This window comes from Ictalurus punctatus, chromosome 21 (genome assembly GCF_001660625.3).
Source record: "Ictalurus punctatus breed USDA103 chromosome 21, Coco_2.0, whole genome shotgun sequence".
Classification (NCBI taxonomy): Eukaryota; Metazoa; Chordata; class Actinopteri; order Siluriformes; family Ictaluridae; genus Ictalurus; species Ictalurus punctatus.
In genome coordinates, this window is record NC_030436.2 from 8,209,130 (window position 1) to 8,226,521 (window position 17,392).

At 37.8% G+C, this 17,392-nt stretch overlaps 1 protein-coding gene across 1 annotated transcript in view; it reads right to left on the reverse strand.

Moving 5' to 3' along the window:
- igsf21a (immunoglobin superfamily, member 21a) overlaps positions 1 to 17,392 on the reverse strand; it is a 268,718-nt gene that overhangs the window by 185,980 nt on the left and 65,346 nt on the right. The gene's annotated exons all lie outside the window — the stretch shown is intronic.

Consider the following 17,392-nt stretch of genomic DNA (forward strand, 5'->3'; position numbering starts at 1 on the left):
AAAAAAAAAAAAAAAAATTGTTAAGGATTTTTGATAACGGCCTTAAATTCGATAAACAAATCAATTCAGTGGTGAAGAGTGGCTTTTATCATCTCAGATCCATTGCGAAATTTAAAGTGTTTTTATCAGTAAAGGACTTGTAGACAGAAATTCATGCTTTTATTTCCTCTAGGCTGGATTATTCTAACTTACTGTTCCTTGGTGTGGCTTAGTCCTCTTTATCCCACCTTCAGTTGGGATGGAAACTAGAAAGAGGGAACATATTTCGCCTGTTCTGGCTTCACTTCACTGGTTGCCGGTCGAATACTCTGTTAAGTTTAAGGTTTTATTATATGTGTATTAGGGGTTAAGTCACCAGGTGCCGCAATACATAACAGATCTTCTTCTCCACCGGAAGAACCTTAAGGTCTTCAAATAGGTTGATGCTGACTGTGCTAAGGTCTTGTTTGAAGTTAAAAGGTGATCGTGCCTTTTCTGTTGCTGCTCCACATCTGTGGAATGATTTGCCAGTACACATTAGGTTACCTTCCGTTGTTGTTAGTTTTAAAACCTCACTGAAAACATATCTTTATTCTCTGGCATTTGGATCAATGTAATCTTATTCATTTGTGTGTTTTTTTATTGTCAATTTATGTATTTTATTGTCTAATTTTGTTAGATTGTACAGCATTTTGGTCAACAGTGGCTGTTTTAAATGTGCTTTAGAAGTACAAGTGCCTTGCCTTGCCAGTTCTCAATCCGATTGATCATCTGTGGGATGTGCTGGACAAACAAGTCCGATCCATAGAGGCCCTACCTTGCAACTTACAGGATCTGCTGCTAATGTCTTGGTGTCAGATACCACGGCACACCTTCAGAGGTCTTGTGAAGTCACTGATACTCTAATCAACCTACAGCAGATGGGTTTTGCCGTTGCCTCAGATATTACACCTCTACTGTATATCGATGCAGAGATTCTTACTCTAGGAGAGTCTGGTGTTGGATCAGCCAATTACCAGCTTTGCTGATAAGATCGTAGGACTTGCGCTTCAGTTTCATTTCTTCATTACTGCTAACCGCACCCACAGTTTGATTTCGGCTGTGTGTGTGTGTGTTACATCATGCACGGCACTATGACAGGGTGGTAATTTAATCACCCTAATGGAGAGCTGGTGCGTCAGTCATTCCTGCACCTCTGCTGTAATACTGCGCTCTCATAGAGAGGAAAAGTAATGAACACATGGCTGGTGAGCAGGGTTTTATAAGTTTAAGGCATCTACAGTACTGACTGTGCAGTAGGTATAATAAGTAAGTACACCTGCTCTGACTTTTCCACTGTTGGACTGAATATTGAATATTTACAGACACACTCCAGGAGAGATGCAATGGACTAAAAAATGGAGTGAAAGATCTCATACAGAGAGCATGTCAGAGCAGAACTGCTTGCACACTCTAATTTACAATGCTATAAATTGATTTTTGCAATACCTGTGATCTCAGAAGTAAAACTTAGCACTTGCTGTGCAATAAAACATAATGAAAATTTATGACATCATCATAGGGCAGGACAAACATCCCACTGATCGTTCAGCATGCAGCAAGATCAAAGACGTGCGAGGTCACTTTGGGTAATACGAGTTATGTGTCACAGTGTTTGACAATAAATAAATAAATACACAATACAATAAAACTGCAAGTAAGTAATCATGTATGCACTTTATTTTCAATTTTTTTTTCATTTTTAATATTTTGTTATTCTAATGAATAAAAAAAGCTAAATGTGATAGAGGAAGAAAAAAAATTATGGGGATAAAATATGGAGAGAATGGAAGAATAAATGGAGAATAAAAGGAATGAAGAAGAGAAATAAGGAAGGGAAGAAGGGGAGAGAGAGGGAATCTAAACAGAAATTCCAAACATTGTGTGAAACATTCACTGCCTCAGGAGCATTAGAAGTAGGTTAGACAGACACGCATCTACAAATACCATCTACACAATTCACACAGGTGTAAAAGATAATCTTTAGACTAGAAAATGTCTGTCAGCAAATGAATCATTTACTGAAGTGACTCACTAAATGAACGAACATGAATGAACCCTGTAGGGTGTCCGTGGTAGCTCAGTGGTTAAGGCATTGGGCTATTGATCAGAAGGTTGTGATGTCAGATCCCAGCTCTGCCACTTCTGGGCCCTTAACCCCCAACTGGTCAGTTGTATAAATGAGATAAATGTAAGCTGCTCTGGATAAGGGCATCTGCCCAATGCTCTAAATGTAGTGGATATTTCATGGCACTTTTCCACCACATGGTATGACTCGACTCTGCTTGCTTTTTTCCACTGAGGATAGTACCTGGTACTTTTTTTAATACCACCTTGGTCAAGGTTCCAAGCGAGCCGAGCCGATATTAAATATAAGCCACGCACTGAGGCAGCAGGGAATTCTCCTTAGCGAGTGGTTCTGTATTGTGCCTGAATAAATGTCCATCCATCAATCCATCCATCTTCTATACCGCTTTATCCTTTTTAGGGTAATGGGGAAACCTGGAGCTTATCCCAGGGAGCATCGGGCACGAGGCGGGGTACACCCTGGACAGGGTGCCAATCCATCGCAGGGCACACAAACACATACACATTCACACACCCATTCATACACTACGGACAATTTGGACATGCCAATCAGCCTACCATGCATGTCTTTGGACTGGGGGAGGAAACCGGAGTACCCGCAAACTCCGCAGACACAGGGCCCCTGTGGGAATCAAACCCCCGACCCTGGAGGTGTGAGTGCTAACCACTAAGCCACCATGTGCCCCTGAATAAACGTGTCATTTAATACATACTTTGTGTATTCTATTAATTGAAAATTTTGTGTTGTTTATCTTATTACAGATAAAATTACAACAAAGGTTTCTGTCTTGGAATTTTACATCTCGCTTGTTACCGATTTCCAAACAGGCATTTATTGAAGTCGCTCCTGTCGTGGCCGAATCTAACTTGGTTGTATCGAGCACTACGTGGGTTCTAGGGCTCTGTTATTTTACATCTTTAACAGGGTCCGTGTTCAGTGAACAGGAAAGGCGTTTGGAATACAGCCTGACCATGTACTTGTGTAGGGCTTTGATAATACAACATTATTCCTGCGTGAAGGCAAGTGGAAAGTGGCACCCGCGTTGAGGCGGCACTAAACTGCAGTGGAAAAGCAAGCTCGGAAAAGTAAAGTGAGCTGGGTCGAGTTGAGGCGAGCTGTACCGTGCAGTGGAAAAGTGACTTTACATACTGTATGAGCAATGTTATCAATGACAAGAAGGCCATTAAGCTAATGGTCTTTCAGTGTGAAGGAAAATATGACATAAAATATAGCAACAGTGGCATAAAAATATATATTTTGGAAGAATAAATATATACAAAACATAGACGCCTACTGATAGACTGTTCCATAACCTTGGCACAGCAACCACAAAATCATAATCATGTTCCTGTTTTATCTGTGGTAATAATATAAGCCACGTGATGTCAGATTATTTATAGCATTGTGTTTATGTGCTACAATGTACTGTCGTGGCCAACGCATGTGTAAAAGAAAGACAGAATGATATCAAGCTGCTAGCTTCTACGTGTGTTGGTTATCCAGCTTGTTGAACAGGAAGCAGCTAGCTGGCCAATGGTAATTGTGAATGAATTAGGTCATTCGTGTTTGATCTTGAATGGTGCGAATGAGGATTCAAATCATGATGCTTTGTATTCCTTTAGACTTGAAGATAAAGTCTTAATTTACCTTTCCAGGAATATAAGAAATCATATCACATGTTGTATTGTTGTATTAGAATAATAAAGGCAGAATTAAGTTAGAGTTACTTAAAAGGATCTGCACAAACCGTTATCTATTTTTAATTTTTTTTAAAAGTAAATACAATGAATGATTTGGGCTGAAATAAAGAATCTATACATATATATACTGGAATAATGAACTTTATTTGATCATATACAATAAATGAAAAGCTTCGTTTCAGCCTGGTACCAGACATCCCAGGGATTGGGAAGTTCTGGGCTTCAGGCAATACCTTCATAGGTCTTAAATCAGACGTAAAACTGTAAAATGTCAACAGTGTACTTGAAATATGGTTTCAAATAAAAAATGTTCTTGGGTTATCACTCAAAGTGCCGCAGAATTTTGAAACGACAGTGACGTGATGTCATTTTCATAGTGTATGATTTTGGTAATGGGCTGCTTCCATTACATTGCTAACCTATACAAGATCAAGCCTGATGTCAGTGCAGTAAACTGGAATAAATAAATCAACCAGAACCTTTTCAGACTTTACAGCCAGCCTCTCAGGTCTCTGGCTGTCTCGTGAAGCCATTCGTATATTACGCATTCAAAACAACTGGTGTTGGGGCTACAGATTTTAATGTTGTTCAACCAATGGGAATAAGGAGACCGCATGACACACTCGCTTGACAGCCCATAAGCCTATAGGGTAAAAAGGAAAAATTCTTATTTTCTTTCTTTTTCATTTTGGCAAATTGAGTCCTCTATATACTATGACCTGGTAATATGTAACCTATGTGCATTTGGGAATAAAAAAAATGGAATTTTGTATGGTAACTCAGTATTTTATATCAACTCCAAATCACACCAAGCCAAAAATAAGTACTGACTCAGTTTACAACACTATAAAGTAAATAATTGATATTTGCATCACATTGCTGCACTTTTTATAAGTTGCTTATATCCATAGCTTACTCCTTCTTCAGGGTCACAGGGGAACCTGGAGCCAATCCCAGGGAGCATTGGCACAAGGCAGGGTACACCCAGGACAGGGTGCCAGTCCATCACAGGGCACAATCACAGGGCACAATCACATACACACTCCAGACACTTTAGACACGTCAATCAGCCTACCATGCATGTTTTTGGACTGGGGGAGGGAATAGAACCCAGGACCCTAAAGGTGTGAAGCGAACATGTTAACCACTAAGCCACCGTGCGCCCCAAGTTGCTTATATATATTTTTTAAATATAATACCATCATTTCATACCATATAGCCCACACAAGAGTCACAAGATGTTGAATTACATGTGGAGGTTTAGATTTATCAGAGAGAAAATAGATATCAGGGTTCTTTAGCATTTACAGCTTCGCTCTCCTTTGAAGTCTGAGATGCATTTTTATTCCAGTTTTCTAGCAGCTGAGAGCTAATTCACAATGTGTAATGTGTAAAGACAGGACATTATGAGTCTCTGAATAATCCCAGAGAAATTGGAACCTGCTGATATAAGGTGAATAAGCAACTCTAACATAGATCATAACTATCCTATTCCCCTGGACCTACCGGTCTGAGGATCTCAGCATCTCACTAACCTGCCAGGCACTTAAACAGGTGTCCAGATGCATTGTGGGACTCTGCACCTCAGAGTGCACACCACTGCAGAGAGAGCACCTGGCCCTCTGGTGTCAACCTGCTGTTCACAGCACACATCAACAAGGCTGCCGTAAGGTCTGCTGCCAATCAGAGACTGCACTCTTATGGTCTGTGGGCTTCTGCTATCATGAGAGTCAGGTGGAAGACAGATGCAATGTCTGAACACCAAATGGCCTGAGTAAATCTGTTCAGGAGCGACTGATTAAACAGCGATTCTTATGACATGCATTGTACAGCCCTGCATATTTAGCTGCGCTTCCTGGAAAAAGCCTTCACATGGTGAAATGATGAAATTTTGACTACATAGTATGAGGTAGTTCTGACAACTACACACTTTCCTGGACGGAAATATGCTTCTCCTTTGCATGCATCATTTGTGATTTCTAATTACAAACTGAACCGGTTAGGTGTGCACTGTGTGAAGAAAGGCAGCATAGCTAGCAAGTTTTTGAACATCTTTACGCAGACTCCATTGGACTCCAACAGCATGGTAAACTGGCTTTATCCATGTTGTTTTGATGAAATACATTTATTGTTTCTTAAAGTTGAGTTGTTATAGGCAGAAATACTCAGACCTGGCCATAAACAGATTTATGTATTTTTTGGGGCATTTTTGACTATTTGCAGGAATTCAGCCACAGACCACCACATACTGTATTTGTGAGTGAAAACTCATGCCAGGGTTGCTCGAATAACTCAATGCATTCACCCTATTCATGTGCCAACTATATTGATTGTGAGGTCATGCTCAAACTCAAAAGAAGGCATGTAGTCCGTCAGAGGCTGAAAAACTGGCTCATAAACTTTGAAAAAACATTGAACAATGGCCACAACACGTCTAAAGCAATGACACGTCTAAAGCAACTTTCAGACTAGGTGCTTTTTTTTCTTTCACTGCCAGGAAACAGACTGCTTGCACAGAATGCAGATGCTTTTAACAAAACAGCTGCTGTTGGCATGTTTTCCCCCTTCTTTCTCATAGCACAGTGCTTCCAAAATGTAAAAATAGGTCAACTGCTTTTTTATAACCTGTCCAATGAGGTCACAGCTCGGGGACCAAATGAGAAAAAAAAAAACTCCAACAAGGATAACAGAGGGTGGGTAGAAATAAAAAAATGGTCTTGTTAGTGAGCAAATATAAGGAGATTTATAATGTTCGAACACAAAGAAACAGTTTCAGAACAAACTGGATGATTACTAAGCTTTACTGATTAGTTTACATGCTTACTATTACTGAGATTTACTTTATCTTACACTTACTCCAGAGAAGACAGAGACCCTATACTACAACCATTCTATTCATAAATATACTCTTTAAAACGGTCCTTAAAGGTAATGTTTAGGAAGTATTCTTTAATATTTTAAGGGGATTAAAGGGACAGCCTACAAAGTGTGTTAAATGGATAACTTTGGCTTACATTTGACTATGAAAAAGAGGTTAAAATGGGGACAGAGTTTTTATTAGTATAATATATTTGTGTCTTAACCAAATCAGTAGGAAGTACATTTTACAATGTCATCTACTTTGTGACCTGTCAAGACAGTCATTTAATAAATCCCATAATAATAATAATAATACTGTGCATTTGTGAAACACTATAAATTTGATGGCTGTTTGTTCTCTGTATGCTATGGAGAGAGAACATTTCTCATTTTTTGGACAAATCAAAGAGGCGGAGTCAAATGTCCAATATAAAGCAGTCTTCCGAGTGTCCAAGGTTTTATCTTCAAAGTCACAGGTATAAATACAAGTAGAATCTGGTTACTGTATTTCCTTCTGTGTCCTTTGAGGCATCAATGCAGTGTCCGTTTGCCCATTTGTGAGCTAATTTTTTTCTTTTTCCATATCTGATGATTAATTCTCTCTTCTCACCTTGAGTTTGACTTCCCAAGCAAAATAGCCAAGGTGTAAAAACAGCCAGTGGAAGAAAAGAAGAAAAAAAACAGCACAATTCTGAGCTCTATAATGAAGAATAGGTCAGAAATGTCCGGTCCTGTCAGACCACCATGGCAGCTGTTATCCACCGAGGAGAGAGAGAGGCTTACACTACATTCTGTTTCTCACGCTTGTTGCTGCAGAGTATTGATCCCCTCTGTAGCATAAGCCGATGAGAGGAGAAAACCGGTCAGACTCATTTACAGCCTGGATTTTCCATCTACTGCTCACACAGCTTCACCTGTTACAGGGATCAGGACCCACTACAGTAATCAACAGAGCCCAGATTCCTGCAGAATATTGGCCCAGCTTCACCTCCAACTTCATATTGATTATTGTATTCCTTTAACTGACACTTGTGTTGATGCTGCCTCTCACTTGCATTATCTGTGGAGGCATTGTTTACTCAAAGTGCTGCAACTACAGTTGTAAAGAAACTGCAAAAAAAAAAAAAAGTTTCACTACAAAAGAATGGAAACCCAACCTTGTACAGTATAGCTATACAAAATTAATATTATTAATATTTTGAGAGAAGTACACACTCTATTGCCAAACTAATGTCCAAACAATCCAATCAGGAAGTTAAACACCTTTAGGATAGTAAATTATTTAGAAATCAGGGTTGTTAGATTGGACTTCCAATCCATCATGTCATTCATCTTCATCTACAGTGATCACTTTTATCCTGGTCGTATATCTAAAGAAGATTGCAAATGATACCGATGCACCTACTGGAATGTTTTACAAGATGAAAAAACTCTCATACATGTAGTGAGAACATGCAAAACTCAACACACAAACCAGAGCTCAGGATCAAGTTCAGCAAACTCCAGGGCCACTCTATTTGCATATTTTTTGAGCGATAATTCATAACAGCATACTCTAATGTTAAAAAGTCAAGCTCCGATGTGATATATGTGAAGGTTGTCTGGGTTCCAAGTTATATCTATATACCAATGGAGACCCCTGACAATGTAACAGATGAGGATGGTGGGCAGGATGGTGAGGATGTGAAGTGTATCAGTGTGACTGGCTCATATTAGACAGTTACAAAATTATGCAAGGCCTTTTGACTCACCGTCGTCAGAGTCGATATAAAAGCCACTAATAATGAGGGTGTGCAAAGCCAACATTAATACCAGACCTGCTATAATCACAAAAGGAAACCAGAGCACGGTGTGTGCTGGACTGAGTGCTTTTAAAATTCCATGCTACAATTAATGCTAATGGGCCCCTCAGCCCGTGTTTATGGTCAAGTCTGTGTGTCAGAAAGAAAAAAAATGCCCGACTTCATCGAGCATGAGTACGTCTTGCTACAGTAAATCATGTATAAGGAGCACAAACACGGAGCTGATTTGTGCTGCCAGAGACATGCTTAAGCACTTTAGCACTCGCCAGAGAAAACATGGTGGAACAAAGAAGGGCTATTGTTCCTTGGGAACAGAATGAAAGCGGGTGTTTTTGTGCTGAGAAATCGTCTCCGGAACAAAGCCGCGCTCGCGACACGAGAGTACTACAGGTCCACCGAGTAAAGTCATGTTGTTATCTGAGTGATGTAGGGCCGTAACCACTCAAAAGCCTGATTTAGGCCTGGATGCATTTGTGAAGTGCTGTGTAATACCCCGCTGAACAAACAGATCAGATACAAATGAACTTACTCATTATTAAAGCGATGAGACAAAAGCTTTTAGGATAAATGCATTTGGTTCAGAATGGGATCCATGCTGGCAGATCAGGAGCTAAAATATCATTCGAATAAATGAACTTGATATCTTATTATCCAAACATGTTAAGCCTCATTTTGTCATAATATCCTGTCTTTACACATCGGATATGGAGAAAAAAGCGAGGCTATAATTCCGAAGGCACCATCATACCTGTTTTTGTATCTGATAAAACTAAACATCATTGGTTCATGGATCATGTGGGATAAAAGCCTGGTTTGAAAATATTATATAATAGTCTTGAATCTAATTAGGCAGAAGGTGTTGATTAATTTTCAATAACAGCAGCACTGATACTAGTGAAGCTGTGATTTAAATCACAGGTTTGCATACATTAATGCATTCAATGTTTCTAAAGTAACAGCTAATTCACAGGACCTTGTACGGTCAACGTGCTACACAATGTAACCTTAATAATAATTTTTAAATAAAAACATTACAATACATTGTCATTTAACAAAGAAAAGCGTATACATGTCGCTATGATGTTTTGTTTGGTATGGTAATTTTACTTTAAAGAGATGTTTATTTAACATTTTTGGAAGGAGCCTCCAGTGTCAGTGCTTTGTAACCGTCAATAAGTTTTCTACCACATGAAAGTCTACAGCACGGAGGCTGTTGCAGTTTCTTGTCAACTGAAAAGCTTCAGATTTTTAACTTTAAACAAGAGAAAAAATGAATCTAGTGAGGGAATGACAGTTTATAGCAGATATAACTTAGGTGATAACAAGAACTAACTTGTTTCAATTACATTCCACAATATGTATATATAATGCGCATAATGGAAACTAATTTGCTACTGATTAACACATATAATGCTAGCTAACTTGATGGTTTTAATTACAGAATGAAAATGCTAACATTGTTACAAACTTGGCTAATTGTTAAAGTTAAATAGCTACTACTAGAGTTAGAACATTAGGTATGCTTATATAACTTATATGTCAACATTAGCACAGTGCATGTAAGGCAAATCATTTGTTTAAAACGTTACATGCTTATGTTCGGTAATTATGTAAGCTGGAATGTTCTTGCATTAATTAAACTGAATATAACTGCTGTAATCATGGTGACTTGAAAACACCATTAGTGTTAAATTTTCTTCTACGTAAGTGCAGTTTAGGAGAGCGTCTAGGTCTGGGACTTCATTTATATGCTTTGTCAAGAACTCCTTAAAATAAAGCAAACAATATTCATGTTTACCTGCTAAATCACTCAACCAAAAAAAAAAAGAAAAAAAGAAAAGAAAGTAAATTGAGACATTTTTAATCCTGAATGCCCTTCAGCTGGATGCCATAACTCAAGAATGGGAGATAATTTTCCTGACTGTCGGCAATTAAAATGGATGAGCAGCTGATACTGTAAATATGTCCTGATTGCCTCTTGTTCCAGCACAATTTCTGGTAAACAGGAGAGGGAAGATAAAAAGTAAACTCCTACTCTAAAGCCACACGTCCTCCAACCGCAGCAAGAAGGCAGACAAATGAGATGTTAATTACTTTAGGAGTAACTTCAGCTGGGGAGAAAAAAAAGAAAGTTTTTAAAGTCAAGCAGTTTCACACAGGTTCTGCAGAAAACAGTCGGCGTTGTGGTAAGCAGCTCACTGCACTACTTGACAAGAGCTAAACGGAATTGCAATCATGTTCATTTGCAAGGCATTTCTAACTGAATTAAGCAATTATTTAATCAATAAAAACACTTACGCCGAGGGTGGGAGGTGATTATAGGACTGCACCCATAATAGTGTTACAAAGGACTTTTTCCTAGAGAATAAAATAGAAGCTGGTTTGTTTGTTCTCAACAATTTCCATTACACACAGTTTACTATACACAGTTTACACAAATATTTGTGTATACATTGTGGATTGCTGATTTGTTCCAGGATGCACCCACAATTCATTTTTAACATCCTGGAATTGTGCAGTACATACATTTTAAAATCACATTTTCAACATTTCCATTAAAAAAATCAAATAAAATGAATGGAGGAGGGGTACAAACTTTTGCACCCATCGGTGCAAATATGCCAATGAACAGTTGGATTACACATTACACAGCTGTGACTCAAACTTTAAAAATTATAGCTTAAAAGTTTTCACTGTATAGGGTTTCAGATGTTAGCCCAGCTGGTAAGATTCTTTGCAGGTAAACAGGTGGTTGTGGGTTTGAATTTTTTTCAAACTTTTTCATCTCCTTTAAATTCAAATGAAAGCAATAAAGTTGGTCATAGCAACCTTTCATACAAATTGATTGACCGCAATTATGAATTTATAAATTGTGGATAAAAGCAGGACTCAGAGTGTATATACTGACCGTGGGTTTTTATGAATCATAATTAAATCACAACCAAAGTTTATAGCGTGGGTCAATAAACAGGAAGACATCAAAGAAGGAGCATCCATAGTCGAAATAATGATAAAAGGGAGTAAATGGACATACTAAATAAAGTTTAAACACAGAAAAGGTTAACACAATAGGGTAATAAACCAATGGCAAGACAGGGGTGAAAACGGGACCAAAACCAAAAGAAAATTATGTGAAAACATAAACAAAAACGCATAAAGAACTGGGAGGAATACCAGGCAATGCTGGATACACTGAGACTGGTGACAGAGATGGGGAATTTGTGATAGAATTTGGAATTATGAGTCCAAGTTTACACTCAATTTTACAATGGGTGTGTGGATCTCCAAATTGCTTTCTACCAAAAATGAACACACGTATTTCTGAAAACAATAAATTATTTGAAACAAAATGAATTGTTCCATCTGTTCTTGTTTTGCCTACATTAATTACAAACTTAATAGGTTTCAAGTCACATTATTCCAGTAATGAAAAATTTATTATCCAGAACAGTCATGACAAAAGATAACCGACAGAATAGGAAATAATCGTCTCTTTTCAGCAGGGAGAAAGGGGGGATTTTTAAAGGATCTTCCCCTGCCTTGCCCTCAGATATCACATTTATTACTGCACTTCAGTCTGAACAATCTTGTTGACAACCAATTAGGACAAGATCAGAAGTATGCAATCAATGCAATCATGCCAAGCATCACTTCAGAGCTAGGTAGACAATGACTGTATCCTCAGGAAGGAGTGAGAGCTTGATGGAGAGTGTAGCTCTTGAAAAATGTTTCATGGAAATGCTTTTTCATACAATGTGCAAAATAATAAATGGCAAATCCTTACTGTATGTAACATACAGTATAGTCATATAACGCCATTTATACTTGTGGACGCATATCTGCGTGCAAACATTGAGAATTGTTCAAATTCAAACATCCATCCTAAAAAAAAGTATCCAGTGGCCAATGAAGGATTGCCAATTACTGCAGAAAATCAGCATCACAAGTGTCTATACGTAGCTAAAGCAACACTAATAATTTCTATTTGATACAGTGCAATCTACTGGCTTCCAGGGTGTATTCCTGCCTCATGACTAGTGTTCCAGGGATAGGCTCCAGATCCACTGTGACCCTGACCAGGATAAAACAATCACTGAATATAAGTAAATAAGTGAGTGAGTGAGTAAAATAAAATTCCTAACAAATTTATTTTTAGTACCTTCAGTGGTTGGACAAACATAGTTTTTTGTGGTATTGCTGTGTTTATGAATGCACTGAAATTCCTGCCCAAGAACTTTTCCACTACAAATTTGACAGACCACATAAAGGGTGAGTTCTGCCACTCCAACCATCTCAAACGATGTCTTCATGGAATTTGCTTTGTGTACACAGTTACTGAAATGCTTGACATGCTGGAACAGCTTTGGGCCTTTTGGTTCCAATGAAGCGAAATGGTAATGCAACAGCATACAGAGACATTCTAGACCAGTGGACACCAACCCTGAACCTGGAGATCTATCTCCCTGAAGACTTTAGCTCCAATCATATTGGTGCCCAGCTGAGCATCTAATCATCGCCTTAAGAATTTCTCGAGCAACAAAAACAGGTGTGTTAGCTTTTGGTTAGAGATGAAACCTGCAGGAAGGAAGATCTCCAGGAACAGGGTTGGTGACCACTGTTGTAGATCATTGTCTGCTTCCAGCTTTGTGGCAACCATACATGGGTGTAATGTTCAGGTGTCTACATACCTTTGGCCATATACTCCATCTTCTATTGACCCAAACGTGCATGTAAACACTGCAATTTATTCAAACCAATCATCCTGATACTGACGTGTCCAGTGGGCAGCTTTACAAAGTAGGAAGACCAAATAATGGAGAAAGTACGCATGTAGATTCATGTGCTTAAAAAAAAAGAAAAAAAAAAAAAGACAGTGCCCATGTATGGCTGTTGATTTATGTCGCTTAAAAAGACAATCTGCCTCCCGGGGGTCGCTTCATCAACAGGATGCCGCGAGCCACAAGCCCATGTGCACACAATCAACATGATTTGCTGCTTAATAATGACATGCTCGAGTTTCCATAGCACACGGCTTAATCTACCTCCTCCAACGCCACACTGATGGCAGTGAAAAAGTTGGCAGGAAGGCTGAGTGCCTGGCTGAAGGAGTTTTAATTGCTGAGTGTGAGTGACATTATCTCTGACAGGCAGAGCAATGCTACATTGAGGTGGCATGACAAATTGGTAAATTACTTGATAAATGTCATGGAAATTGCAGTCAAGTTGCCATCAGCCTGTGGTGTGGGCGAGTGGGGAGTGCCAAAATTTATAAAGATGTGCCCTTTTTTACACATGTGAATTATAAATGTGACAAGTTTTCTATTTTAACATGAAATCAATACTAATCATTTCAATGAAATAATAGCGCTTTACTGGCATGGCTGCAATATTCAAAGCTTTAAAATTAAGAACAGGCATCGATAGGAACAAGATCTTTACAATAAGTACATTCATCATTAATGAGAGGATCAGACATCTACAGTAGACTTATTCAGGAAAGGCAAAGTTCTGATGATACAGAAACTTGTATAAAGTTGTACTTGTACTTTTTCACATTTTGTAGTGTTACAGCCTGGAACTGTAATTAATTTACCTGAGATTTATAGTGTCATACACAAAATAGCCCATAATGTTAAAGTGCAGGGAAAAATCAATTGTTAGCTAAACTGTTTACAAATGCGATTTGGGATGCTCTCCTTTCCCAGTCATTGACTTTTGGCGAACAGTTTTCTCTATTCTTATTCCATATTCACCATATTCTTTCCATTTGGTAATAATGGTGGATTTAATGGTGAACCATGTGATGTTTCAAGTTTGGCTTATTATTATTTATATTTTTGTATAACTAAAACTTATTGAAACATTTTCAGAACTACGGCCTAGAATTTTTGGTATTCATGATATATAATGTTTATTTAGGTATCGTTTTGAATCTTCCAGGAGCTGTTGTATTTATATTGAGACACGATGTGACACTTTAATTGCACAGGGGCGAACTAATTATGTGGCTTCTGCTGGCAACTAATTTAGGGGTTTCACAGCAAAGGGGGTGGATACTTATGGAATCACAACTTTTATAGCTTGTATTTTTAATTATTTTGGAAAATATACTGTTCCCAATAATGTTCCACTTCAATATTATGGGATAATTTGTGAATATTTATGACAAATATCCCATTTCATTTCCAGGTTTTGACAATACAAAATATGCGTGTGTGTGTGCGTGTGTGTGTGTGTGTGTGTTGGGGGTTGCTAGAGTTCTAGCGGAGCCAGTACTTCTGAAGTATTTAAATTATTTATTTATTTATTTAAGTTTAACTCATAGTTTACAGTTAACATTCATGGTCATATGAAACATAGTCCCAAATTCTCATGATTTTTTGTTTTGCTTTGATCAAGGATTTCAAAATGCCAGTAAATCGTGCGATATTTAAAATTTAAACTTTAAATCTCCTGTAAATGTTATTTAGGTCTCAAATGTAAAATCCGTTTGCAGTACTGTTTTGTGTTTTATTATGTAAAATTAGATAACCTATTTATCTGAATGTTTTATTTTATTTTGTGTTTTTTTTTTTTTTTTTTTAGAGAAAGCACATAGGGTAAGTACATAATGTGAAACTATTAATTTTTTTCTTTATGTAACATTTTGCAGATAAGATTAGTTCTTAGCTAGATTTGCACTATACTGTAGATTTAAATACAATATTTGCCTAGCTGATTAAATAACTCAGTCATTTAAGCTTCATTGTCTGACCTATTTCTTTACTAGGACACTCAATCAGATGTCCTCGATGATGGAAAGCAGGGATTAGAGACGGGTGTTGAGGCAGGATGTCTGATCAGATGCCCTGGCATGGATAAATCTGAAACATGGAGTTGTGTACAGGAAGCTTGTGTCATGTTCCTACACATGAGCTGTAACTTTTCTCTATTTATCTGTAGCGCTGACTTTTTTTTTCATTTTCTCTTCAGTTCAATCTCCTTCTATCTGTCAGTCTCTCTCACCACCATCACAAGCTCTCTCTCAGGTATCAAAGCTGAATCTTCAATCCCAGAGAAAATCTGTCTCTTTATGGCACAGGATAGAAAAGGAGAGTATTGGGACATGATTTGTTTTTTTTTTCTTTTTTTTTGGGGGGGGGGGGGGGGGGCACATGAAAGGACATGCACAAAGGGACCGGAGAAATAGACACTCTGTTCTGTGATAGTTTTTCATGATGGAGCAGAAATATGCCGGGTAGCATGAAAACAGTCAAAACTTGAATGAATATGATATGTGTTAATTTAACACTGTAGGTGTTATTCACTGGGAACTTTATTGATATTAATTGAGCAAGAGCCGTAAAATCAGTGTAAGAAGGACGTGTTCAAGGGGTGGAAAGTATTCATGAAATAGCACTGTGTTTCCTTCTTTTCAATCTGATGTGTTCTTTGATTTGTGCATTAGGTATAATGGAAAAATAACTGCTTTAATAATTTTCATTTGAAGAGGACTATTGCTTAATGTGTAAAAAACTAACAAACAAACAACAACAACTTTGGATCAGTGTTATCTTCAATGTGACTGAATTTCATGCGATTTGCAGGGCAAGTATACTGTAAAAATGTAATCTTAAAAAGAGTGAAATGTTTCCAGAGATTCATGTTGTATTTGTTATGTATCGTTTTCTGAATATTTACATTTCAGAACCAAATCATAAAGTCTCTAACCTCAAAAATGAACTACTAAAAAAATTAACTCCTCTCCAACTCTCCAACATAATTCCCAAGTCAGAACTTCAGGTTTTTTTAAAGCTGGAATTTTGTGTCTATTCACCTTTATTAAGTCTTTTCACCCATACTGTGTTTTAAGTAAGGGCTACACTGTCATGTAATGCAGATGCAGACAAATGCAAATGCAGTAAAAGCTTTATTAAAGGGTAGGCAGACAAATCCAAAAAAAAAAAACAAAAACGTATAGCAGAGGCAGTCAAAAAACCGGCGAGGGTCAGGTGATGAACTAACAGTATAAACTAGGCAAGGCAAAATCACGTGAAACATGGCAAGAAGGCAAAGGAAACCGGAACAACAAACACGGGAACAAAGTAATTGCTCAGGAGACAAAACACTGAAACAAACTGCACAATGAACAAAGACACACAGGGGGGTGTAAATACACAGATTAATCAAGAGGGGAAAAGGGAACAGGTGAGAATGATTAAGACATGTGAGGGAAACAACCAATAATAATACAGGGGCAGAAACAGGACTGAAACCAAAATAAAGAAGCATGATAATGTAAACCAGGTCGTGTCAAACCGGAAGCGCATGTTGTAGTGCTACGGGACGCTTAAGCGAGGGGGAAATACCTGACAGGCACATGCTGTTGTAGGAAAGTAATCAACAGTAGCATTGTGTGATGTGACCTGACATGCAGCAGAGTTACTCTTACCAACCCGAAGTTGATTATTTTTTGGATTTCATGTGTATTTACACCCCCCTGTGTGTCTTTGTTCATTGTGCAGTTTTGTTTCAGTATTTTGAACAGCACTTTTTTATTAATAATTTTATTAAAGTTCTGTTATAACAGCAATAAACATTCATTCCCTCACCAGCCTCTTTTTTTCCTATCTTAAATTAAGAAATAAAAATGCAGCTTGTCCTTTCCGTGAAAGCACAAAGTCATTTGACTTGAAGACTTTCCCATAATGGACAACTTGTTGGCACTGGAGACTCCTTCTGTAAGTGTTATCTAAATGTTTCTTTACAGAACACTTCACCATATCAACGATCATACATTTTTCTTCATTAAAAAACGACACACATTTTAATCTGTTTATTATTTAGGCGTAGAGTATGTAGAGCGTCCACCATAAGAGTCCCAGTGCAAGAGCTTTTACTAAATGTTAATGTATTAGATCAAACACATTATGATAAATGGAATG